Source organism: Leopardus geoffroyi, chromosome A1 (assembly GCF_018350155.1).
Source record: "Leopardus geoffroyi isolate Oge1 chromosome A1, O.geoffroyi_Oge1_pat1.0, whole genome shotgun sequence".
In the NCBI taxonomy this organism is placed as follows: Eukaryota; Metazoa; Chordata; class Mammalia; order Carnivora; family Felidae; genus Leopardus; species Leopardus geoffroyi.
The window spans coordinates 10,023,388-10,051,159 of record NC_059326.1 but is presented as its reverse complement, the minus strand read 5'-3'; the positions used below and the strand labels follow the sequence as shown (position 1 = coordinate 10,051,159).

At 47.7% G+C, this 27,772-nt stretch overlaps 1 long non-coding RNA gene across 1 annotated transcript; it reads right to left on the bottom strand.

The window, feature by feature from the left end:
- Window positions 1-6,531: 6,531 nt before the first annotated feature.
- LOC123593717 lies at window positions 6,532-26,763 on the bottom strand. Its single transcript, XR_006710482.1, has 3 exons — window positions 26,258-26,763; window positions 7,619-7,782; window positions 6,532-7,410 (listed from the first exon to the last, which is right to left on the bottom strand). It is a non-coding gene; the product is annotated as an uncharacterized LOC123593717 (long non-coding RNA).
- Between the last annotated feature and the right edge of the window lie 1,009 nt (window positions 26,764-27,772).

Sequence of the window (27,772 nt, the reverse complement as noted above, 5' to 3'; positions counted from 1 at the left end):
GAACGTCAGGACTTTGGAATGCTGGGCCCAGCTCAGTAATCCTTTCAGAAGAAAAAAATGACAGGCACAGAATGTTCAGAAAGAAAGAAAATTAAAAAAAAAAAAAAGACACACAAAAACACATTTTTGCCTTTGTGAGGCCTTACAGTGAAGGGTTTAGCAGAGCCCAGGGTTAGGAAAGCTGAGCTGGTCCTCCTTAATCCTGTTTTGGTCAGTAAATTACCAAAGCAGCGGAACAAGGGGACCAATGAGTACTTGCTCACCACTCGTGACAAATTTGCAACTTTGAAAACCTTGCAATTCATTACCACCCAGTGATAGGTGTTAAGGGTAGAAAAATCAGAATATATTGGGTTTACTTTTTGTAATTAATAAACAGAAGCTTGTCCCCAGCATCCTCCCACCCAGAGGTAAGCGCTGAGGGCTGGTCAATGTGCACCCCCCAAGTCTTTCCCTCACCGCGTAAAGTGAGCACACGAAGCACACTTTTGCACCTAGTGTAGCCAGGTTAGTCGTTAAGGCTCCGCGATCTGGAGCCTCGGGACCTGGCTTTGAATCCCGGCTCTGCCTTGCCAGCTGTGTGACTTTTTGGGTAAGCGCTTCCTTCTTTCTGCCTCAGTGTCGTCATTTGTGAAATGGGGTTCTTTATGGCACCCACTCCCCAAGGTTGTAATGAGGATTAAGTGAATTATAAGTAAAGTACTGAGAAGAGTGGCTGGCATTGTTCTGTGTGTGTGTGTGTGTGTGTGTGTGTGTGTTCTGTGCTGTGCATGTATTTATTAATACACACATTTTTAAAAATAAAATTACATCAAACTATTCATGGTATTTGGTAACCTTTCTTTTAATGGGTTAATTATAATATGTACGACTCTATATTGTAAGTATTTTAAGATGTTTCTTATTTTTCACTATTAAAATTTTTGAGTTATTTTTTTAAATATTTATTTATTCGGGGGAGAGCACAAGCGGGGAAGGGGCACAGAGAAGGGAACAGAGGATCTGAAGCAGGATCCCTGTGCTGACAAGCTGACAGGCTGACAGCAGCGATACAGATGTAGGGCTCGAACTCACGAACCGCGAGATCGTGATCTGGGCCGAAGTCGGATGCTCAGCCGACTAAGCCACCCGGGTGCCCCAAGGTGTACCACTTTAAGTTCCCAACAGCACGGCATGAAGGTGTCTATTTCCCCAAATCCCTGCCAACAATGGATGTTCTTTATTTTATTCCTCTTTTCTCCCCATCATTCGAGACTTTTATTGTTTTTGTTTTTATTTATTTTGTTATGAGGAAAGTTAAAAATTTTTGTTTATGTTTAGTGGCCATTTAAATTTTTTTCCACTGGGAATTGGCTGTTTGTGTCCCATTATTAGCATATGGATTCATGTTTTCTTTATCGGTTTGTAAGAGCTCTTTATATATTAAAGATGTTCTTTACTTTTTCTATTTCATTATTTGCCTTAAGTTTGTTAAATTACAATGTATATCAGGGTATATTTTTCACCATTCAGAAATTTCACACATGTGTGTTTTTAAGTACTCAAGCCTAGCAACACTTTTCCATCATAACTTTCGTCCTGGGGGGGTCACAAGGTCCTTGTCTACCACCACCCCTCAAATAATAACAATATTCTTTTCATTTTCTTCAAAAATATTTACAATTTCATTTTGACATTTAAAAATTGGGTTTATATCAAACTTATTTTTCAATTTGTATCTAATATGTGTGGTTTCACCTCCAGACTCACTGATTCTATAAGCTGATCATCATCCAAATTGGTTAATTTCTTTGAACATCAATATTTTCCTCCAAAAAGGGAAAAATAGGAAACCTCTTCTGCTTGTTAGGTTGTAAACAAACATGTGTTTGAAAAGTATTAAGTGATATAGCAGTGCATATAATTATTGCCAAATTCAACTTTAGGATGTGAAAGGAGTCAGACATAGATGTGCAAGGTCTGAGAATTTCTTCTAAGACCTTGACGAGAAGTGAGAATTTCAGCTATCTGTTTCCCTGATTCTGAATGACTCCTAAGCTCACTCAGGTTTCCTAAGCTGGGTCCGGGGAGGCATTTGGGATTGTCTAAACATGTCGATGACACTTCATACCTGTAGAATATCACAGAATTGACTTCATATACGATCAAAAATAAAGCACAAAATTGTATAACTTAAAAATTAGAAGTGGATAATTATCACACGTTTCAGTGGAAAAGGACTTGTATTTCCTAAATTGCTTTGATCCTCCATAAACCGAGCCCCAAATATACTGGTATCGTGCAAGACTGACACGTCTATTGCAGGATATTAGCAAACTTTCACCTTGTTATTTTCTCTAAGCAGAATAATGCAGCTAGGAATAGGTCAGCCAAGCTGCTTCACTGCCCTTGAGGCGCTGGGCTCTGCTCAGAGCTGCCTCCACCCACACCCTCGCCTTGCACACTTTCTCTGTGCTCGGAATCCATCACCCCAGGGGGCAAACGGCAAGAACCAACAACCACCCACCATTTTGCTTCCTCCTTTGGTCCTTTACCAGGGATAAGTCGTGCCAGTGACAGCTGTCATGGACTCAATTTCAAAGACGAGAGACATTCCTTAAGGGGAAACAGCAGCAAGTTTATGAGCGAACAGTTAAGGCACCGCTTTTAAAAGTCTCTGAAAGGATGCCGGGAACCTGCTGAATAATCCACATTCATCCATTTCTTTTATTGTTAGTTTGCTCAAGGCCCTGCAGGACATTATCAGAAACATGAGACATTTCGAATGGTATTCAAGGATGTGAACTAAAGCCTCCCTCATTCTTTCAGATGAACGTGAGTAAATTTAGCCATAAGAGATACAAGAGGGCACTGTTCCACCCTCATTATGCAGCCGTGATTGGATTTGAGTAAGAAATGTTGATTCTCCGGAAAGTACCATGTGTTCTTTCCTTTCGTGCTTTTTCCTTTCTGTGCTATTGGACACTTCTGAAGATACGTCTTTTTTTTTTTTTCTTTCTTTCAAGAAAAGCAAGAAATAAGCGTGACAACACTTTTTTAACGAGTCCAAGTTTGTCCTACTTATATAAAAAGTACAAAGTAACAGCCGCCATTTGTGGCTGGTATATGCTAGGCCCTTGACACATGTATCCAATTGCTGTAACAGTCTGATAAGGTCCATCTTTCCAGGTGAGGAAAGGAACCTCAGAAGAACTAAATAACCTGCCTGAAGGGTCAGAGGTGAGATTTGAATCCTGCTCAGTCTCAGTCCAGAGCTTTTCCTTTCTCCACTACCCAGGGCTGATTTTCCCAAACTTGACCTTCAAAATGCAGCCAACAGACCTTTCCCCCTTTTTCTCTCCTCTTATTCGGGACACGAAGAAAGGAAACAGACCCTTGCTGAGTTTCTAAATCTCGAAAACATTTTCAGCCCTTGATTCTGTGCATTTAATTCTTTGAGGTTTCTATGAGATCTCAGGAGTTGCAATGCTTGGTCGTGACTTCCTTCCATTCTGCATTCTATCCCTGGGGAATTACAATTCAGGCTATTTTCCTAACTACCTGACTAGTGCCTCATCCCCACAGGGTGATCTTCCTTCTACTTTCTTGTGACTCTAAACTCTGACAGAGTCTCAAATCTGTATGTTGCCTTTGCCCGTGAAGTATGGATTTTTGATCTACTATGATACAAACTAAAATAGTAAAATTCATCCTTAATGGTCCCCCAGAGATTCGAATGAGCGGACATCTTCACATACTGCCAGAGAGAGACTTAACATTAAGAAGAGTATATAATTCAGTATCTGTGAAGTATTCAGACTGCATCAAGCACTTAACAACTGTTGACATGGCTTTCTACCTGAGAAGTCCATTCTCAAGGTAAACCAGGCAGAAACCATGCATACGTGCAACAGAAAAGAGGTTTTATTTATTTTTCTAACCTTTTAAAATTTTATTTTTGAGAGAGAGATCACACACACGCAAGCAGGGGAGGGGTGGCGGGGGGCGGCAGTGGGGGGATGGACAGAGGATCCCAACAAGGCTCTGGGCTGATAGCAGAGAGCCCGACACGGGGCTCCAACTCACAAAGGCGAGATCATGACCCGAGCTGAAGTCCATCGCTCAACTGACTGAGCCACCCAGGCAACCCCAGAAAAGAGATTTTAAAACACAGGGATCCTCCCTAGCAAATCATTGCAGGACTTTAAATATACATAATCTCGGGGCGCCTGGGTGGCGCAGTCGGTTAAACGTCCGACTTCAGCCAGGTCACGATCTCGCGGTCCGTGAGTTCGAGCCCCGCGTCAGGCTCTGGGCTGATGGCTCAGAGCCTGGAGCCTGTTTCCGATTCTGTGTCTCCCTCTCTCTCTGCCCCTCCCCCGTTCATACTCTGTCTCTCTCTGTCCCAAAAATAAGTAAACGTTGAAAAAAAAAAATTTAAATATACATAATCTCTTAACTGTTTGAAACTTTTAAAAGAGTATAACAATGTTCTATTAAATGTTATATTAAATGTTATATATAAATATAATATATAAATAAATAAAATATATAAATAAATATATAAAAATATAAAAATATAATATATAATATATAACATAAATAAATATAAAATATATAATAATAAATATATATATATAAACAATGTTATATTAAAAACAGCAACAATTTTTCTTTTCTTTTTTTCTTTTGTACTAAGGTGCTGGCACAAACACAAATACAAAGAGTATTTATTTATTCATTTATTTAATTTTAAAGTTTATTTTTAGAGAGACGGCATGAGCGGTGGAGGGGCAGAGAAAGGAGAGACTCTCAGGCAGGCTCTGAGCTGTCAGCACAGAGCCTGACGCAGGGCCTGACAGAGGGCTTGAACCCACAAACCGCGAGATCGTGACCTGAGCGGAAATCAAGAGTTGGACGCTTAACCAACAAAGCCACGCAGACACCCCTACATACAAAGAATGTTTAATTTGAACACTTAGTTTTGTGTCTATGTGGTAGACATTTGGTAAATATTTGCTGGAAAAGTGAATAATTAAAGCCATAATTAAAATAATTAAAACAAAGCCTATTACTTTTTTACTATTCAGCTCTGTTCTTGAATTTATTATTTATTCAACAAACATTATACCCACTTGACAAGCACATCAAAGACACTGAGAATACAACTTTAAAATATGTATGTAATTCTTATCCTTATGTAACTTTTCTACTTAACCATCTGTGTAACCTAGGGCGATGCCTTCACAGTCCCTTTCTTCATGTAAAATGAGAGGAACAACAGCCTTCCTGAATATCCCTGTGGGGATGTTGTGAAAATGAAGTAACATAATGTGATTTGTAAACTATTAAGTTGTATACTAATACATCATCTATAAACTATGTCAGGTGGAATGCAAGTAACAGAAAGCCTCACTCAAAATGGTTTAAACCGTTAAGTGAATTGACTAGCTCAAGTGACCAAAAATGGCTTCAGGTAAGGCTTGATCCAGTACCACAGCAATGTCAACCAAGAATCTTTCCAGTTCTTCACTTTGCCCTTTTTGGTGTCAAATTCTCAGGCTTACTCCCTTAAGGCCCCCTATGGCATCCAGTAGCTCTCAGAGCTGGTATTTCCTCATTCTCGTCCAGAAGGGAAGAGAGCACCCCTGCCCAGGCTTTCCAAGAAAAACCTGAAGATTCATTCTGATTGGGCCCCCTTAGGTCACATGTCCACTCTGCAACCAATGTCTACGTCCAGAAAAATGGAAGGCACTTATTGGCTTAGCTTACACTATATGCCCCATCCCTGGAGATGGGGGTGAAACCAGGTCCTGGAACCTCATGGACCCCCCAGGGGAAACTGGTTGGCTGCTGGTAAGAGAGCAAGGGTGGGAGAGAATAGACAATAAACATGTGACCAACGAACTGACCAATTAGCAGCATTTGAAAAAAGAGCCAGTTATAATGCTGGAAATCCGTTTTATGGTCCCAGGTAAACTGAAAAAAAAACTCAATCTTTGGAAAAATTGGAGACATGAAGAGACATACTATGATGTGCATAAATGTTATTGACATATATATGCTCTGAAAAGTAAGATAATAAAGAGAATCATTTACATAACGCACTATTTTACTCTTAATAGTGGCCATATAGTTTAAGGGAATTTTTGACATTTATTAAAATTATTAGAAAAAAATAAGGGCCTGTATGTCTGGTAATAGACAACTTTCGAGGATCTTTTTAAAAAGATTTTCCTGTTTAAACTCTTATTCAAATCACTAGTGAGATATAAAGTCAGTCAGTTTAATACAGTCAGATTGCTCATTTTCTTTTTTTTTTTTTTTTTTAAATTTTTTTTTCAACGTTTATTTATTTTTGGGAGAGAGAGAGACACAGCATGAATGGGGGAGGGGCAGAGAGAGAGGGAGACACAGAATCGGAAACAGGCTCCAGGCTCCGAGCCATCGGCCCAGAGCCCGACGCGGGGCTCAAACTCACGGACCGCGAGATCGTGACCTGGCTGAAGTCGGACGCTTAACCGACTGCGCCACCCAGGCGCCCCAGCTCATTTTCTTAAAGAGATAAAATACATTTCACCTCCGAATGATTTATCTGGATACGGTTTTGCCAACCCCTAGGTCAGCCTTATACGTATACACAGAAGAAAAGGAAGTCTAAACCTGTAAAACCTGTGAAGTGATAGGAATCTTCGCTGAAGGTATCGCAGAGGCCCTAAGGGAGGCCCTACACACAGCAACACATCCAAACGAACAATTCTTCATAGTCGACCATTCCCCGCTACATGGGCAGGAGACAAATGGGGTTCCTCACCCCATATGCCTCTTGCATCTGGGTCACATCCAGCGGCAGGAGAGATCCACATCAAGTGGTTACGAAGCATCTCTTCATTGGTGGAACTTACAGCCATTATATTCGCTACATGCTTGAGATGTGACACCCACCTGACTAAGTCATCAGAGAGAACTCAGGGAAGCAGGTGGCTTGCTAAACAGACCCACTAATGGCATCAATACCTTGCCGAGCTCAGAAAATGTCAGTTCTTCGCCAACGAGCCGAGATCCTTTCTCTTAAGACCAAAAGCAGACATTCCAAGGGAGGTCCCAAGGGGGTTCCAGGTTTCTCAGTGGGAGAAAAGTGATCTGTCACTATTTGAGGGAACGGGCTATTGGGATTGTGGTACCAACCGTCAAGGCAACTGCCATAGCCATGACATAAATGTTGGTGAGTGGTTTTCACACCACACTCCACTGAGTGTTCCCTGCAGCCTCCTCCCAGGCGTGAGGGAGAAGGGAAGCAGATTCTGGAGTCCTCGCCCTTGCTTCAATCACAGGGCTTCATTTTATCTTTTACATCTCGAACTTCGTCAAGATTTGACTGGAAGCCTTGCTTTTTCAAGATGGCAGCCGAAACACGTACAACTGCCTCCCCTCCAGGATCAGGTTTTCAGAGATGATAGAAAATGGATGTGACGTAACAACACTCAGAAAACTCAGGAGGGGGGGTTTTAGTGACCCAGAAACTGTGAAAATCCCTCGAAGATGGAAAGGACCACATGCAAGAAAAGGAACAGCCTAAGATGTGTTGCAGGACAAGAGGAGCCTGCAACAGAGGTACAGCAGTGAGTATGTGTCTCACCTGGTGGGTGGAAGCAAGGAGCCGGGATGGTTTAGACACAAGGGTGTGGTGCTTATGGGGAAGGAAGACCAGAGCCCGGCTGGACCCATTTCTCCCCACCGTCTCTGTGAGCAGAGTAGAGCGGCCTCTTCCTGTCAGCAGTCTGGGCAGTGTTCGGGTACATCCTGTTAATAAATAAAACCCAGTGGGTGAACCAAATACCCAAACAGATGCAGGTGAAGGAAGGAGGAAAGTCCTCCAGAGAGCAGCACATAGGGATAAAGAAACGGAACGTAAGAAAGGACAAGTGAGAAATGCACGTTATAAACTCTGGGGATCTTTAACAGTTCCAGGAGGAAAAAAAACTGAGAGAAGGGAGCAGAAGTGACATTTAAAGAAATGAGGGAGGGGCGCCTGGGTAGCTCAGTTGGTCAAGCGTCTGACTTTAACTCAGGTCATGATCTCACAGTTCCTGAGTTCGAGCCCCATGTCAGGCTCTGTGCTGACAGCTCAAAGCCTGGAGCCTGCTTCAGACTCTGTGTCTCCCTCTCTCTCTCTCTGCCCTTACCTGCTCACTCTCTGTCCCTCTCTCAAAAATAAATAAACATTAAAAACATTTTTAAATGGTTAGATTAAAGAAATGAGAGAAAAGAATTTCCTAAAACTTAAGTCCTCAAAATGAATGTATCTGGAAGGACATAACAGGGCTTATTTATTTATTTATTTATTTATTCATATGTTTAAATAATAAATTTAAATTATTTATTTATAGAGCATGAGTGAGGAGAGGGGCAGAAGGGGAGAGAGAGAGAATCTTAAGCAGATTCCACACTCAGTGTGGAGCCAGACTTGGGGTTTGATCCCACGACCCTGGGATCATGACCTGAGTTGAAATCAGGAGTCAGATGCTCAGCTGACTGAGCCACCACCCAGGTACCCGAAAACAGGATAGACTTAAAAACAAAATGAAACAAATCCACCCCTGTTGACATTGGAGTAAAACGTCAGAATATTAAGCATAAAGAAAAACTGCTAGAATCTTCCAGAGAAAAAGCAGATCATGTGCTCCAGAATGTGAAACAGTCTGACATCACACTTCATCAGCAGCCCCCAGAACAAGAATACAATGGGGTAGTAACTTCATGAAATGCTGAGGAAAAGTGACCTTGTTCTAGAATTCTCTATGCAACCAACCTATCAAGCTATCTTTCCAGTGTGAGGGCAAAACTAAGAAATTTGGGGACATATGACAGCTGAGAAAGTGTCCTACCCACAGACTTACCTGAAAGAATTACCCAAAGATGTCGTCCAACCAGAAGAAAAATCAACCAGGAGTTGTTAAAAAGAAAAAGGGATGGGGGACAAGTTTCTGCTCTATGTTACCTCTGGCCAATGTCCCCGCGGCCAACTCTCTGTCCACAGCGTGTGTCTTCACTTACCCTCTGACGAGCAAAGTCAGTCTAGGGAGTGGCCCTGACCATCCCCTAATAGGCACTGTCTGTCCTCTCTGCCATCCATGATGAGGCAGAAGGGATCATCCATCGGATAGATGGTCATGGGGAAGGGGCCAGACACCTGCCCCTTTGACCTCTTCAGACCAAGCATCTGCTGGGAAGGGTCCTCAAGGCGTCCTCACACACTGCAGAGGTGAACTCTCCTCGACGGAGAACACCTCATTGCCTCCCTCTCGCCCCAACAGTTCTCAACTCAACCTTTACCTGGAAATCCTCTTTCTCTGTCTCTTTCTCTCTCTCTGTTAACTTTTTAACAATTTTTACAAAGTTGCAGTGAAATACACAGAACATAAAACTTCCATTTTAACGATTACCAGTCTTTGTGAGTTTTTAATTTGGGGAAAACAACCATAACATAAAATTGACCATGTAACCATTTTTTTTTTAAATTTTTTTTTTTCAACGTTTATTCATTTTTGGGACAGAGAGAGACAGAGCATGAACGGGGGAGGGGCAGAGAGAGAGGGAGACACAGCATCGGAAACAGGCTCCAGGCTCTGAGCCATCAGCCCAGAGCCTGATGCGGGGCTCGAACTCACGGACCGCGAGATCGTGACCTGGCTGAAGTCGGACGCTTAACCGACTGCGCCACCCAGGCGCCCTGACCATGTAACCATTTTTAAGTGTGCGATTCAGTGGCCTTCGGTACATTCGTGCTCGTGTGTCACCATCACCGCCATCCATCTCCAGAACTTTTCCACCATCCCAAACTGAAACTCTGTTCCCATTAAACACAACTCTCCATCCCCACCCCCCCCCCCCCCCCCCCCCGGCCAAATCCCTGGCAATAGGGATTACTTTCTGTCTCTATTAATTTGACTCCTTGAGATACCTCATATGAGTGAAACCATACAGCATTTGCCTTTTTGCGTCTGGCTGATTTCACTTGATAGATGTTTATAAGGTTAATCTATGTTGTAGCACAGGACAGAAGTTCCTTCCTTTTCAAAGCTAGGTAATATTCCATTGTAGGGATGTACCACGTTTTATTTACCCATTCATCATCAATGGACATTTGGGTTGTCTCCACCTTTTAGCTACTGTGAATCATGCTACTGAGAACATCGGTATCCAAATATTGGTTCGAGTTCCTGCTTTCAATCCTTTTGCGTATATACTCAGAAATAGAGTTGCTGGATCATGTGGTAACTGTTTAATTGTTTGAGGAACCGCCATCTTGTTTTCCACAGCAGCTGGACCATTTTACGGTCCCACCAGCAGCGCACAAAGACTCCAGTTTCTCCTTATCCTCCCGAACACTTGTTATGCTCTGGCTTATTGGGAGGGGTGGGGTGTTTTTTTATGATAGCCACATGAACGGGTGTGAAGTGCGATCTCACTGTGGTTTTGATTTGCATTTCCCTGATTAGTGAGGTTGAGTCCCTTTTTACATGCATGTTGACCACCTGTATGTATGTCTTTTCTGGAGAAATGTCTGTTCAAGTCCTTTGCCCGTTTTTTATGGAGGTTTTCTTTTGTTGCTGTTGAGTTGTAAAAGTTCTTCACATATCCTGGTTATAAATCCCTTAGTAGCCATATTCTTTGCAAATATCGTCTCAGAGTCCAACGGTTACCTTGGCACTCTTTGGATTGTGTCCTCCGATGCACAGGAAACCCTCTCTGGTCGCCCCCCCCCCCCACCTGCACGGAGCCCCTTTGCCCAGGCTACCCCGCACCCCCCACCCAGTTAGCTGGTGTTGGGGCTTCTTGGGCTCCATCTTGGTGCTGGGTGGGAGAACGATGGGTGCTTCAGCTCTACTGGCTGTGATTTCAGCCCCCCAGCGGGGCTGCCCCAGGCCAGCTGCCCACACACTTAAAGATCAAGATAATAGCCTACCATCAGGAATTGCTAACAGCTTTTTTAAAACATGGAAATGGGTTGTGAGCTTATTTTAGGGACACTTTTTTTTTTTTTTTTTTAAAGAAAAAGCAACCCGTATTTTTGAAAACCTAGGGAATGTAACAACTCCTGGGTCCCAGCCTGAGGGAAAGGTTCTGCTGAAGAGTGACTGGCAGCAGCTGAACAAGAGAACAAGGCAAGTGTGTGCCCGAAGCCTGTGAGGGAGACAGGGGGGACAGCGTGAGGTAACCCGGGTCAGGAAACACACCCGTGGGCTCCACTCTAGGCCCCACCCCCTCTGGGAAGCCTCTGGTTTGGGTCCAAGGTCGTCCTTGGCCTTCTCTGGGTAAGGCCACCTGACGCAGAAGAGAGAGCACAGGGGAATAAGGAGACAGACAGCTGTCCGGGCCCCACGCAACTGTCATGATTCGGGGCTGCCCCTCCCCGCCCTGAGTCTCCGTTTCGTGCATGGAAAATCAAATCAATAATTGTTATAAATCTTACTCGTTTGTTATATGATACAATTTACACAGGGCTTCGTCTGCATTATCCAATTTAAAAAATACTACAGAGCAACGCACTTCGAAAAGAATAAAATGCTTAACATATGTAAGAAATTCTTTTCTGTCTTTGAAAACTGCTCTGGGTGGTTCCGCTATTGTTTAGTTAAGAGAATTACACAATTTCGAGACACGGTTCCTTATCTTGTGTAGACTGAGAGGCAATTAAACAATTATTCATGTCAGAATGTGAGGTAAGGAGAGGGCGGCTTCAAAGGGTCCACTTGACAAAGTGGAAAGCAGTTGAGTAGAAACAGAGAGCGGTATATCATTTCCTTCTGGAATATCCACTCCATATGGCCCAGAGCAAGAATTTGAAACTCATCTGCGGGGAGAAAGAGACAGAAATAAAAACATCAACTCTGTTGCTCTGATTCCTCTCAGCCATTTTCTGAATAGCCTATGGAAGCCGTCCATTACTTTAAACAGAAATCCACTAAGAGACTCCAAGGGTGTTTTTTTTGTTTTTTTTTGTTTTTTTTTCTCTGCGCAGAGGGATTGTTCAGTCATGAATCAGTGTCTTTTTTCCAAAAGGAAGGTGCCAGCAACAAACGTTGGTTATAAAAAGGACGTGAAACCTTAGCCTTCTCTTCGTTGTCCTCTATCACCTCCAAATGCCAGCAGCAGAGATAACCAGAGGACACAGGGCACTGAAGGACCCCACCCCACAGCCCGCTGGCCAGGTGACCAGGCCCCCAGCTCCCCTTGCAGAAGAATGGGAAGTTCACGGCAAATATGTCTGCACATGAACCAATGCCGCCCCCTCACTAGCTCTATCGCTGTTCACCGCGAACCTGGGGGGTCGCCCTCAGCCTTCGGCTCTTCTTCCGTGGGTCTTCTCGTACTCCAGTGCCCAGGAAATAGAAAATCTTCCCCAGGCTTGCCCTACTGAGACAAGCAGCTCTGCCATTTGCTTCCATGCGATCTTCACCCAGCCTGGGCCCGCAACCCAAAGCCATTTCAAACTGACTCCAATCGTGTACTCATTTTCCCAGAAACCAAAGGGGACCCCTGGGCATCATCCACAGCATACCTCAGGGAAGTATCCTGATGTATTTCCGCTCACCCCACAGCTTCTCACCCCACGACGGTACCCGAAGCTCGTCCAAACACCCAGTCCCCTTGCCTCTTTCCTCTCCTCTCCCTCCAGCGTTTATTCCTGTAGCTGGACCCAGCGTCCAGCCCACTAGGTTTCTCACTCTTTGGAGGAGGGCACGGGCAGTGACTGGGCTTGGCTCTCACGGGAGCGTCTGGTGGAGGAGGGCACGGGCAGTGACTGGGCTTGGCTCTCACGGGAGCGTCTGGTGGGCTGCGTGGGTGGGTGGGGGCTGGGAACACTGGGTACACTCTTCGACCAGCCTTCAGAGCTTCCTTGGCCTCCTCCGAGCCACCCAAAGCCTGAGCTCCCGCCAGGATGTCCAGAGGAAGTGGCCGCACCAAGGAAAGCCTGGTTGGAAAGATCTGGAGAACGCTAAAGAAATTGCTCCTCGCCCCCTCCCCACCGCCGCAGCAGCCCCTCCCTACGCTGCCTTTTGGAATCAACTTTTCCCAGCCTGAAAAATGGCGATGGGGACAGCTCCTGCCACAGAGGGGTTTATCGTAAGCCCACCCCAAGGGCATGCCTCCCACGGAGCGCCACTGGGTGGTTCTTCACCACTGTGCTCATTTCTGAAATCTTTCTCATTACAACCTCAGGGAGGTATAGGGGACAGAATTGAAGAGAGGTGGGGGCCAAGCTGGGACTTCTTTTTTTCTTTTCTTTTTTTTTTTTTTTAATAAATGTCACCTTGGCTGCAAGGACAGCTGTTACCATTTGAAAGGCTGTCTCAAATGAGCATTTGGCGTTCCTAGTAAACCTCGCTGTAATACATGGCTTTTAGCATTAGTCATCTCCCTGATGGGAAAGAAGTTGGAAATTCAGAAATAAGGATATTGCAGAATGGGACTGGTTCACGAAACCACAGGGGAAAGGGTGGGGAAGCAGCCGGTGCCCTGCTTAAAGTCACAGACCATTATTTCTGCTTAAAATCCAGAGTCCGAGTGAAGCGAGCTGAGACGGTTAAGATCTGAGTGAAAATTAACTGAGGCTAGCTCTGCCGTGCGGACTCTGAGAACGTGTGCGCTGTATCAGAACGCAAACCACCTTCGCGCCCCTTCCATGAGCGGCGCCGAGGAAAGAGTAGGCATGAATAAGGATAAAGCTAAAGAAAAAATGCTGGGGCACCTGAGTGGCTCAGTCGGCCGAGCGTCCCAACCGACTCTTGATTTCTGCTCAGGTCACGATCTTACGTTTCATGGGATGGAGCCCCACGTCAGGCAGAGCCTGCTAGGGATTCTCCCTCTCCCTCTCTCTCTTCTCCCCTCCCCGCCAAATAAATAAACATTTAAAAAAATGCTAATTATTGGTGCAAAATGGCAAGAAAATTTTGTGGAATGACTTTCCTTGTGGAGTCTCAGAACAAACTAGATGTGCGAGCTAGGTGCAAATGCTCCTGGAAATGAACGAACTTGTTTCCCCGGGGCTGTGAAGTCTGCTGTGTGTAAGCCTTAGTTCTCATGCTCCCCCCTGGCCGGGGTGAGTCATTCTAGAATGCAGGATGCAATCATCATGCTCATGCACTCATGCAAACCCACTGGCCTCCACCCAGAAAGACCGTGGGTGTTCTGACCTCCTTTCTCCTGTCAGGGTCTCTGGGAAGTCATGTCCTCTTCTTGGCGATTAATAAAGATTTCTGGTCTCTTTCCAGCTTGTGACTTAATGGCCTTAATTTGCCACCATTTCTGTTGCTAATGGTCACTCTGGTGTCTGTATCAGCCTAATTGTTCTTCCAGCTGTTGGTGTTGGCCTTCCTGCGCCAGAAGCTCACAGACAGGGGGGAGCGGGGTCTCCCCACTAGGGTTTCTAGTAAAAAGAGGGGCCCCTGTGTTCTCAGATTGTTGTTGAATTTCCGCTGGTGGAGCTAACCACAAGATTTCCCACGGTTGAAAGAAATACGAGGGGACCGTCCCCAGGACGCCCAACACACCTCCCTCAACGACACTCAACTCGTGCTCTGGGACAGATGCTGAGAACAGGAAATCTGTACCCAGGAATTGGCGAAATGCTCTCCATGTATGAGCTCATTTGATCTTTGCTTCGGCCACACGAGGTGGGTGCCATTAGGATTCCTGTTTCACAGATGAGGACGCAGGTTTGTGGAGACCCTGATCTCTCATGTTGAGGGGGCAGGGGCAGCCCATCTGTTCTTCACGTTCAAGAGGAATTTTCACTGCGTTGCAGTGACCAACGCTCATTTTCATCCTTCTGTCTGTCAAGTGTCCTTGGGGTTCATCGAGGCAGTGGCCTTCCAGGAGACATCGCTGGCACCGCCTGACGCGTAGGTGGACATTAGGCCTCACCACGTTACATACACCGATAGCTCTTGGTTTTCTTTTGGTTACAGCGCAGTTCAAAGATGCAAATAAAAGCCCCAGAAACAGGAAGGGCAGCCCGAAGAATGACAAAGGCTAAGATATTGAGTATGTACTATTGCTGTGCTGTGTTCAGTGAGGACCCGGTCTTCATAACAACCCTAGGAAATAGGGACTATTACTATCCCCATTTTCTAGGCACAGAGAAGTTAAGCGACTTGCGCAAGATTGCACAGCTCTTTTTTTTTTTTTTTAATGTTTTATTCATTTTTGAGAGATGGATCGCAAACAGGGGAGGGGCAGAGAGAGAGGGAGACACAGAATCCAAAGCAGGCTCCAGGCTCTGGGCTGTCAGCACAGAGCCCGACGCGGGGCTCGAACTCATGGACCGTGAGATCACGACCTGAGCCGAAGTCAGATGCTTAAGCGACTGAGCCACGCAGGCGCCCGAGATTGCACAGCTCTTAAGTGGAGAGGCCAGCATTCAAATCCAACAATAGTGTGAGCCTGTTCCCTGCAAATGCCAGATGCAGCAAAGCTTTCAATCTTTGTTTCTCATCACACTTTAGAAAAGAACCCACCCAAAACACCCAAATTCAAATAAGACGTGAGAAGTACTTAAAACAAGGGCTCAAGACCAAGGAGTGCTGTGGAGTCCAGGCTTTGGGCCTGGTCCCTCCTCTCAGTTCAGCAATGAACATGATACTACACATAAAAGTGTCACAAAATACAAAGAAGCAAGTGCCCCAAGAAGGACACAAACACAGCCCTGTGCGAGCTTAGGTGACCAAAAGGCTCCCCACCCGCTCCTTCTTCACAGAAGAGGCACCATTGAACTGGGTCTTGTATAATCACTAGGATCTCCATGGACAGACGTGGGAAAGACAGGAGCATCGTAGGCAGAAAAAAAAACAACAACTTTGTGACAAAAGTGCTCTAGGGTCCAGAAATAGTGAGTTGCTGGGATTGGTGTCCCAAGGACAAAGAAGAGATCATTCCAAAAGAAAAGATGCCAGGATTTATGAGAACCATCGGCAGGTGAAGCTGGCGACATTCCCAGCATACTCGGGGTCACTGAAAAACCCTTGGTAATTGGCCCAGAGGGCAGAAGAATTCCATCTGCCTGGGGGAACCTAGGTGCCTGTTCGGCAGGACGTCCTGGTTTATACCTGCTGTCCTAGCATCCCATCCACTTAGTACCTCTGTCCACCCTCAAGAGGGTCCTTGCATGGACAGTAAATGATGCGGCTATCCTATACCTGGCCAATTGAAAGAACCAACAGGGAGGGCCCAGCAGTTAGGTGTATTGAAGATGCTTAAGAAGTTATGTCTTTAAAAGCCTGCATCACAATGCTAGCTAAGGCTTATGCGGAAGGTGGGATCACGGACATTTGTGCTTGCAAACAATTTGCAAGCACAGTGAGTTTTGAAAGCCAGAATCACTTGTTCCTCCCCGCCCCCCTCTACTTGGTCCGGGCCCAATTTTTCACAGAATAACCCCAGCCGGTGTCTATCACAAAGATATGCAGGGAAAGCCAGCCCCTCTGATTAAACACAAAACAAAACAAACAAACAAAAACCCTCTATCCACAGCCATTTCTAGCAAGGAGAAAGCTTACCACAGGTTGAAAACACACTCTGACACAAACTGATCATCCTAATCTTTATCCAGGCACACTTTTGAGTTTAAAATAACTGAATTCAAAGCACTTAATTAAAACCAGGTCGAGTTGTCAGGGAGTTTGGAAATCAAACACATCGGACTTTGAAACAATGAGACTGACTAGCTCCCCGGTAGACCAGCCAGCGAGTTTCTGCGGAGGAATCAGCCTATTTGTATCCATGGGCTACCACACTTTCAGGAAAGAGAGTAAATTGCAAAGTGTTTGCAGAACAGAGAGCTCTGAGTGCAGGGAGGTAGGGTGGGGGATAGAGCCCTTCTAGCCCTCCTTTCAACTTGGAAGTGGAATCTGTCTGCAGGGCTCCCCCAGGGGCGAATGCAGACTCTTTTAGGGAAGTCTTATTTAGTTGATTGATGCTGTGTTGTTGCTGGCTTTTATTACTCGGTGAGGTTGAAAGGCATGATGTTAAGGCATCTCTGACTTCAAGTCTGGCTCTGCGCGCTCCCATTTAAACTTGCCTGGGTTTGGTCAGCGAATTTGGCTACATGTTCAGCTTGTGTGTTTCCGCCTTTCCCCAACGTGCCAGGTACGTGCTGAGCATTGAGAGGGCGAGCCCGCTTTTTCTCTGGCTCTCTTGGGATTGTTCGGTGGGTTTTGTTCGTTGGAAAATGGACAAATAATGATAACTATTATTAATAAAGTGTCCTGCCCTCCCCTGCCGAAGCCTTACATTTAAAAGAATATGGAAAGATGGGGCTTCGGGGTGGCTCAGTCGATTAAGCGTCCGAACTTGGCCAGGTCATGATCTCCTGGTTCATGAGTTTGAGCCCCGCGTCGGGCTCTGTGATGACAGCTCAGAGCCTGGAGACTGGAACCTGGAGACTGCTTCTGATTCTGTGTCTCCCGCTTTCTCTGCCCCTCTCCCACTCACGCTCTGTTTCTCTCTCGCAAAAAATGAATAAACATGAAAAAAAAATTTTTTTAAGAATATGGAAAGAAAACAATGAAAATAAAGCAACTTGAACTAATTTACACTATGAATAGGGAATAAGGAGTTTGGACCTTCCCTAATTTTGGATTCCAGATTCCAAACATTTCATAAATAAAATATGACTAGCTGCATGAAATTGCAAGGTATGTACCGTGTGAATTATATACACAGGGAGAGGTTGTTTTAAAAAGTTCCTGCTGGCAAAGCCAGACTTCTCATTGCCACTTTTAACCTTGTCAAATAAAATCATTCCAGATAGGGAGGTTGGAGAGACTTCATGGTACATTTTAATATGAAAGCTCCAAATCTGCACTCCAGAGTGGGGGAAAATCTGATTATATTCATTTACTTTCTATTAGGGGCGTCACATCCAGCTATATTTTTAAAGAGAGAAAAAGCATGGCATTTCCTTTGTACACGTATAGTATAAATGAACATTTGGAAGTGAGTATCAGGTGTCAGTGAAATGCCATATGACACAAATAAGATCGCCTACATAAAAATATACGGTTGTACTCATAAACGCACATCTTTTTATCCTGATAAATATTATGACACATCTACCTAAAAGGTTATCTCATAAATAAAATCCAAGTCATTTGCAGATGCTGACAGTTTGAAAAGACCTCACTGTGGGGTTGAAAGAGCTTCACTCTTAGAGAACTCTTGCATACGTAAAATGTGATAAGTTGAAAAACGGCATAGGGGCGCCTGGGTGGCGCAGTCGGTTGGGCGTCCGACTTCAGCCAGGTCACAATCTCGCGGTCTGTGAGTTCGAGCCCCGCGTCAGGCTCTGGGCTGATGGCTCAGAGCCTGGAGCCTGTTTCCGATGCTGTGTCTCCCTCTCTCTCTGCCCCTCCCCCGTTCATGCTCTGTCTCTCTCTGTCCCAAAAATAAATAAACGTTGAAAAAAAAAATTAAAAAAAAAGAAAAACGGCATAAACTACTGTAACAAATTCCTGAGGGAAAGCAAGAAACTATTTACTCTAATTAGCGGGGGAGCTACTTTCATAGCGGAGGAATGCTGAAGACAGTGAGTTTATTGCAAACACATACCGCCTTTATTCAGAATCGAGTGGACAGAGCGCCTGGGTGCAAGTCTCTGTTCCAAACCCTCAAACAAAAATACACGAATGTCTACTGAACTCTGACTGTGTAGTAGGTACTATTAGCTCCTGAGACATAAATGAGAAATACTGTAGTGGGCTGAGGTGATGGTATCTTTTGGGGAAAAGATACGTCCACAGCCTAATCCCTGGAAACTGCGATTATGATTTTATTTGGAAAAAGGGTCTTGCCAGATGTAATAAAATGAAGGATCTTTTAGATGAGTTCATGCTGGATTAGCTGTGTGGTCTCTAAGTTCAATGACAAGTGTCTTTATAAGAGACGCGCACAGGGAGAAGAGAAAGACGGAAAAGGGAGAGGCAGAGACGGAGGTGGTCCAACCACAGGTCGAGGAATATCCGAAACCAGCAGATGCTGGAAGAAGCAAAGAAGGCTTCTCCCCTAAAGCCTTCAGAGGGAGACAGGACCCTGCCAACACCTTCATTTTGGATCTCTGGCCTCCACAACTGTGGGAGAAGAAATTTCTGTTGTTTTAAGCGACCGAGTTTGTGGCAACCTGTTACAGCAGCCACAGGAAACTAATGCACACACCATCTGTATTAGTGGGTTGAAGGATTTGATGAGTAATGTGCATGCTGGGGTGGGCATGGGCTGTACCCCCTGAGGGGCTTCAGCCTTGACCGGGCATGTCTGACACATTGGCGAGTTGGACCGGATCAAAGTGCTGAGAAAGCAGTACGAGGAAAATTCTTGCAAGAAAGTCCGTGTCTAGCAGGATTCTTACCCAGAGGCCCAGGCATCGGCTTCCAAGGTCCATAAGCTTCTGAGTTTGTCTCTGAAATGCTGGCGTGTGTGCATGTAGTTTGCTGTGAAAGGTTTCCAGGCTTTTACCACCTTTTCCAAAGGCTCTGTGACTGCCCCCACCCCCCCCCCCCCCAGAAGTTAGGACTTGTGTCCTAAGAACCCAGAGGAAGAGCAGGACCCACTGGAAAAGCCTCCGTTGTCAGAGAAGAATAACCTTTCTGGGTACAAAGGTGTGGCTTTTACCTGGGGGGAGGGGTGGTGGTGGCCAAGGCACCAATCGAAAGGCTGGTACACCATACAGCCTTGCTTTGGGGGTCCCAGGAGGGACTAACGCAGCAGAGAAACGCATTCTCCATCCCTCCTCCCAGCACCCTGCAAAGGGTTGGCACACTGAGCGGTTCCATAGCCACCAGTGGAGAATGGCTGACCCCTGCAGAGCAGAGCACTCACGAGATGCCCCTGCAGACACCCAGAAATCTGCAGGTAAAGGTTCAGGAGGCTAAACATCCTGCTGCAGCCCGAGGGGATCGCGGAGCCCAGCAGAACTCAGGTCGTAATGTTTTATAAACTCATTTCCTCCCCCAGACATGGGAACATTTGGGTGCCACGTGACTATGACACAGGATCGGTACCCTCAAAAGATCACATACAAATGTACTTGTGTCCATCGATGCTCATCACACTGGTGACAGATTTTAAGATTTAGTCCCACTTGAAAACCTCCTGCTAGATTCCTACGCGGATTCTCGTGACCAAAAGGGACGCGGTAACGCTCATTGCGTGACGTGCCCAGAGGACTGTGCTGTTCCCTGAACATTACACAGTGAAGAACCTCTCTGTGCATGGGGAGCGCACTGGGGGTGATAAGAACATTCGCGTCTCCACGGATCGTGACCGCACAATATTTTCCGACTCCTGGTAGACTTCCGCTGCGTGTGATGGTAGGCTAGTGAGGCCTTCTACCCTCCTGGGCTGATGCCGTGAGCATCTCTGTTCCAGATGACAACCCGGAGCCCTTTCGCCGAGGTAAACAAGAAAATAGGATCTCTTCTCCAAACACTTGCCAAAAAAAAAAACAAAAAACAAAAAACAAAAACCCCAAATGCATAGTTTTCGTCTTGCTTTGTTTTCATGGTCTCAACAGAGACAGGTAAAGGCTAGACAATATATTTATACAGAATGTTGTTTTGATAAAATAGAAAAGGAGCTTAGGGAGTTTCCATTTTGTGATTTGCTTAAAAAACAAAAAAGCTAAAGCCTCAGCCCTAGTCTCTATTGAAAAGGGGAAAAAAAAAAAAAATCAGAAGAGAGGAACTTGTTGCAAACTGGAGTGAATGCTGGCTTCCCTCCGGCCCACTCAAGCCCGTCACCATGGAGACTCCTGAAGGTTCCAGGAATGACTCACGCGATTCGCTGGCGAAGCCTTTGAAATGGAAGCAGCACCCGAGCACAAAGACAAAGTTAGACTGCAGCCCTTGAAGAATGAGCCTTTGACTCCTGACTGAAGGCCCGGGATGTGGAATCCGGGCTGTGGCAGGGCCCCCAGAATGGCCTTTCCTCCTTCCAGGTCCTCGTTATTAGGCACACTTGCTCCAGAGAGCAAAGGTCGGAAAACACTTTAGCTTTGGAGCGGGCTCTCCCACCACTGCTGGAGAGATATTGATGTCAACCCCCCCTGGGAGTGCAAAGGCTGGAAAGGAGAGGTTGTCGAGGTTGTCCGGGAGGCTGGGTGTGGGGAGGGCTGGGTCTCAGAGGCAGGGGAAGGAGGCTTCCAGAAGCACAGGGCTGGGGAACGTGTGCGGGTAGGCAGGAGTTATGGGCCAGATGTTTTCCTGGGCGTCTGGAGCTTACTGCCCGCCACCCCCCACCCCCCCCAACAGTCCCTCTGGCTGTGTGAGCTCTCACACTGGGCTCCTGCAGAACTCAAGAATGCAGGCCCCGGGGAAGCCGGCCTGGGGCCCCACCCCCGCCACCTGACCAAGGATGTAAAGGCCGAGAGCCACAGAAAAAAGCTCAAAGTAGGGACTCGTCTTCTGCCCAGAGTTTTATCTGCCGAACACCCCTGAGAGCACCCTGGGGGAATCGGGGGTCCTGGGAAAGTGCCCTGCCCAGGGCTGCGGCCTGTGCCTCCCCCGGGGAATCTGGGCAGGAGAAACGTGGGCATGACCAGGATCTTCCTGAGGAAACTCCCTTGCCACACATTCAGGGTGCGTCTTTCTTTCTTTGTTAATTTTTTTTTTTAACGTTTATTTATTTTTGAGAGAGAGAGAGAGAGAGACAGAGAGACAGAGCATGAGTGGGGGAGGGGCAGAGAGAGGGGGAGACACAGAGTCGGAAGCAGGCTCCAGGCTCTGAGCTGTCACCACAGAGCCCGACGCGGGGCTCGAACCCACAAATCGCGAGATCATGACCTGAGCCGAAGTCGGATGCTCAACCGACTGAGCCACCCAGGTGTCCCCGGGGATGCGTCTTTCTTAAGGGCCTCACTGATGCCGCAGGGTCCTCTTGTTCCAGGGCCCACGTCAGCACCCCAACTTGGGGGGGGGGGTTGCCACTCATGCCGTGGCCCTCCCTTGTCACAGGGCTTGCCTGAGGCATCGCGGCTGGCTCTGGGGACAGCCATGTCAGGCTGGGCTGTCCACTGGATGGATGGACGCAGCCACGCCCGCCAGCCACAGTGGAAAAGCCTAAGGATGGAGAGAAGCTTCTGGGGCTGAGCCTTGTCTCAGACTGAACAAAAGCACCGAGTCTGAGACTCGAAGGGAACATGCCAGGTTTGCCTCCACGACACTTTCCTACGACCAGAATTCGAGTCCAAAATGCAGGGAAACGACCCCCTTTCTTCCCTGGAAGCTGTGTCTTCCTTCCTCCTCAACCCTAAATCTACACGCTGGTGACTGCAGACCTGCTTAGGCAGGAAAACAAATAAGAAATAAAGGTCTGAGCAGAAGCCGCAGACGTCTCCGCTCAACTATTTATTCTGATTTCTCGACAAGTGAGTTAATTGGATGGGCCCCCGTGACAGACATTCCATACTAAAATTCATAGCTTTCTGCCAAAACAACATATTGTGTGCTGCTATATTTTCCGTGCTGGAACTTGGAACTGACGTGGGTCTTGAGCAGTTTTATGTGGGAAAAGGGAGACCGAAGGCGTAAAACACAGGCGGCAGCTCCCGAGGTCCCAGGCCAGCCTGGGAAGAAGAGCCACAGGCCTGTCCCCTGCCCTTGGCCGCGGCCCCTGCTTCCTTTGCTGTGTTATTGCTGCCTGTGCTTTGCAGGGTTGCAGTTCAAAGGGAGCCGCGGGGAGTGAGAAGCAGATGCATCCCTGGCTGGGGCCTCCCTGCAGCCTGGGAAGGACGGGGCTGTCTGGCAGAGGCCTCCGTGGGCCTGGCTGTCCCTGGCGCCGTTGGGTCCTACCATGTGGCCCTGCCCCATGTCCCCATCCCTGTGCTCAGGGCCCACAAACAGGCACCGGGGTTTGGGGGACAGCGGGATGCCTGCTGACTGCTTCCCCAGGGAGGAAGGGCATGGCCGAGAGCAGGCTCAGGGCTCCAGGCACGTGCTCGCCAGCCTTCGGTGACCACCTGCGCCCCCCAGCGCTACCTGGGGGTGCCCTTCCCTTTCAGGCCCCTAGGACACAGTGATGTTTCCCCTCTGATACATCTCTGTCTTCATTTTCCAGGATTTCTTGTCTCATTTCCCTCCATCCGTCCGCCAGGGTCCCTTAGCACCCACCATGCTTCTGCCTCCTGGGCCCCTTCTCTGGTCCCCTCACTTTCAAGGAGCACCATGCCGTGATGCCAAGACTGTGGCTCTCCTCCCGGGACTGGGGGCTTCCCCCACTCCCTCTTCCCCACTCTCTGTAGCCTGTGCTGTTGGCACGAAACAGGCAGAGACGAGCCACTGCCCCCCTGGGAGACAGCAGCCTGGCGCTTTCCTTCCCGTCGAAGGCACCAGAACCTCAGCAGCGAGCGGGCAGACGCCAGCCTGGAGTGCACTAGCCAGAGACAAAAGGCAAGCCCCCGACTCCACAGAGCCCCACCTGCTCCCGGGGGCACGCGCCGTGTGGATTCGCCAGGCCTCCGCTGTCACTGTTCCCTGCTCCCTAAGGATTTCCCCGACGTGACTTCATACGGTGTTCTTGCCCACAACCTCGAGCAGCGCCTAGCCTGACGGCATCCTCCCCGTTCTGCGGGTTCCTCCCTCCGCCTCTCTTGATGTGTCACCTCACCTTTCTCCCTGGCCCATCTCACCGCTGAACCTTCGGGTTCAGGTCGCAGCCCTCTTGTGGTCCCTTGTCCCCTGACACTACCCTCCCTCTGGGCATCCTCACCCACGTTCAGTTACCGCTAATGCTTCCGGGCAGAGACTCTCTGGCCAGGAGTCCAAACACACACAGCGACTTCCGGCTAGACCTCCGGACCTCAAAGTTTTAAGGTGACTGAAACTCGGTATGTAGTGAATGAAACAGAGCACCTGTCTTTACGAGTACCCTGTTCTTTGTCTGGGATCACCTGTCTTGAACTGGGCCCCCGTGCACCCAGTCACCCAGACACCTGGAGTCACCCCGGACCCTCCTTCCCATCATCATCACTGTGCCCAGCCCGTCCCCCGAATTGCACCTTCCAAACTACCACATGCCAGGCCCTGAGCTGGGCACACAGAACATCCCCACCACACTCTAGAGGACACACTCGTTTAACCCCTATCTTAACGATGAGAGCGGCAAGGGCCTGAAAGACTACCCAACGAGCCCCAAATCCCACAAGCGGGGAGTGGGGGCCTTGAGAACCACACTCAGATGAGGTGAACCCCGAAGAGAGGCACACACCTCCCCGACTCAGCCACAGGCTGCTGTGCACAGTCGAGGACCCGTGAGGAAAAAAGAAGCCATTCCGTAAGGGAGAAAACTGAGGTTCAAAGCCATTCGGAGACCAGGCCCGGGCTCGCCAGAGCGACACCCCTCGAGCCTTTGAGGGAATGGGATTCCAGAGCCTTCGGCGACGCTTTCTTCCGCCAAATGCTACCCGAGTTTATAACTCTTGTGGGAAGATTATTCCGGCGATGACCAACAGTCCCTCTGAGTTCCCGCTGACTGCGAATAAAAAGAAATAGTCCAAGCTGCCGCATGAAAGATCTAAGCTAGGTATTGAAAAGTCCTTTCCAGATCTGGAGAGCCAATAGACTCTGCACTCCCTTGCTGAGGGTGTCCACGAAAGCGCTCCCTCACTGTTTCGGGAAGTCCTTTCCAGTGGCTCGGAGACCAAGGATAGGTGGAATGAGTTTGGAAGAATCCAAAACGAGGGTCACGCTGCTGCTGTGTCCCCGCCGTTGCCTTTGGCCCGCACACGTATTTGATTTGGCACGCGTAGTGTTTCATGAAAATCCCAATCTCTGGCTTCTCCAGAAAGATCGGTTGGTATGACAACCCTGGGCTCTCTGTCCCAGTTGGCATCAGCCCCTGGTGGAGCAAGGCCAGCTTGTCTCCTTGGACAGGGCCCGCACGCCCCGGCCAGCTTAGCTACTGGTGTTACCTTCCTGGCCTCGTTAGCACGCGGGAGTGACAACCTCCGATGACACGGGTAAGGTCGGCCTTGCCAATGTGCACCTGGCCACGTAGCCAAAATCTGGGCTGTGCCAAACTTTGTTAGACAGCACTGGAGCACGCACGGCAAGCTGAACCGCTTCTGTGCTGGGAGGGCCCGACGCCCACCGTCTCCACGAAAACAGAGCCGGATCAAGGTGTCTTCCCGCCCCACCTTCTGAGGAGATCAGAAGCGCTTACCAGGTGTAGAAATACAAACTCACTTCTCAGAATGGCCGACTCCGTCGCGACGGAGTTGCCTGTTGATTTCCGCCTCACGAAAAATCCAGAGCAGGCTGGAGTCTGACGGATAGAGCCCAATCGGCTGTTTACTCTGGTGCTAATCACAATCATGTTTACAGGAAAATGCCTTCATCTGCTTCCAGTGGCTCCAGCCACTCAGCCATGTGAGAGCTGTCTTCAAAGTCAATTGCCTGTCATTTTGCTGATTTATGTTGAGCAAACTGCAAGGACCCCTCGAGGTATTTGTAGCTAGCTTGATGATTCCCGGCTTATAAAGTGGCAGTGGACAGAGTATTTCAGTTCAAATTCCCATCAAGACGGAATTTAAATCCCCAGCTCCGCTGCTCATATTTGCAATGTGAGCACTTTAGATAAGCAGAAACCATCACACCCTAAATGCTGGGGGGACGTACAACGCGGGTTTCTTCAAATGGAGCCTGAACCCAAATCTTTTAGACCTTGGCTAGGAAAGTGATTCTAGCAGTCTTTAAAATTGTGATCACATAGGCTGTTTCCCAAGAAATACTGGTGATGGAGGTAGGACGGGAACCAGCAGGTAAGATTGGAGGAGGAGTCACTTACCACCTGCCTGGATTCTTACATTGCAGCCAGCAGAATCTAATTTCTTTGGAACAACTCGCCTCTTTTAAAAACGAAAAATATTACTGGAAAGGCTGACCTATTCAATTACGAACCCATTAGCTTCTGGTTTAACTTCAATTTTAATGGGGCACAACCTCCCTTCTGTGCCGATTTCTTCTCAACACCCCCCGCCCCCCACACCCCACCCCACCCCCTCCACAGGAACGTGCTGGAAGGTTCCAGATCCCAGGGAGCTGGCCCTTCTCTGCTGATGCTGGAAGGTGAGACCGCAGGTTCTTTCTGAGAATCACGCACGTCCCACGGGCCTACTGTCCCAGCACCGAACCTCCAGGGGCTGAAAATGGGTATGTCTTTTATGCCCTCCTTTACAGCATCTGGAAGTCAAACGCAGGTGATTTAAGGATTGCCCACGGCTTACACTGCTGCCTTTCTGCATTGCTTCTCATTCAGCGTTTCGGATAATAAAGCCACACAACGTTAAGGCAGAAAGGAGAACCAGAGGCCTAGTGCAGCCTTCAGGTCCAGTGGCGTCCCCCAGATCAGTAGAGCCCAAGGATCCTTAAGAATCCAGACATGTGAGACTGAGTCATCCAAATTGCGGCGACTCCAAAAAGAGTGCCATTGACTCATCTTCCCGTCATCTTTCTCCTGCTCTCTCTTACAGAAACTGTGTGTTTCTTCCATCTAGAAAGGACTGCCCAGACGGACTATGCCATTTCCTTCTTTATCCTTCTCTTTAGAATCCAGCCGCCTTTCTCCGGGTTTCTGTCACCTGTCCTATTTAGCCCGTTCCAAACCAGCTACCTGTCCCTGTGCCATACAGGTGCTTCTCTGCGGCTGGCCTCACCGTCCATGCCCAGCTTGCACACCCGTCTCCCTTTTTACCCTTCCGCATAGGACACTGGGTTCCTGGCTCCCTTGCTGGTGTGCCGTAATGCCTGGGAAGTGCCACTGGGTGGCAGTGTTTCAGAACATTCCCGAGCCCTGCGACGTGGCCTTGGGCTGGGTTGGGCTGGTGGTTTGTCTTTTCCAGCACAAACAGGGCTGTGGGAACAGGCAGAGAAAAGGGACAGACGCGCGGTGCCGGGGAAAGCGAGTATTAGACACGATGGTAACGAGGGACAGAGGTCTGCGTACTGTCTGTGTATGCTCAGAGCTCGCTCTAGTCACAAAGCTGACATCTGCCATCATTCTGACAAAGGAATCTCAAATCCTAATGCTGTTTGGGAGGTGTCCTTGGAGAAAATGGCCATAACCCTCTGCCCTCCTCGTTTGGATTTTTTAACCGACCATTGGGCCCCAATTCATCCATAAAAACAACAACCAAAAGGAAAAAAAAAGGCAATCCTCGTGAGCATTATGTGTTTGCTGGACAGGATAGTAATGGCCTAATCCTTCTAATGGCTTTGGTCACTGCAGGATATTAGCTATTAGAAGGGTCTGTTTACGGGGCGGGGGGGGGGGGGTGGTGGGGAAATGTAGGGCCGTCTGCTGATTACAGCATGCATGAGGAATGGAAAAAAACATTTAAAGAGACACTGTCCATTACTCGGACACAAATAATTTGCCTGTCATTTACGAGGTTTATTTAGAACTTGAATTTTAGTATGTGAATTATTTGCACGGCCCGAACTCTAAATGCAATGTTTCAGACTGGAGACGGTCCCAGGAACTATTTGTTCCCACCCTCATCCTTTGCTGAAAAGAACTTCTCTGGAGACTAAAAGGAATGTGGCCTGAACGCTTCAGCATTTACATCATGGCTTGGATTCTGGGGAAGTCAAACCAAATGTTTTTATTATAAACAAGTCAGCCCAAGACCAAACTGTGAAACACCAGTTTGCTTTCCAAGCCTCCCACCCCAGCGCCAGCCTCCACACAGGAAATAGTCCTCTGTGTCCGACCAGGAGCCGGCCCCCTCTCCCGGTCCTCT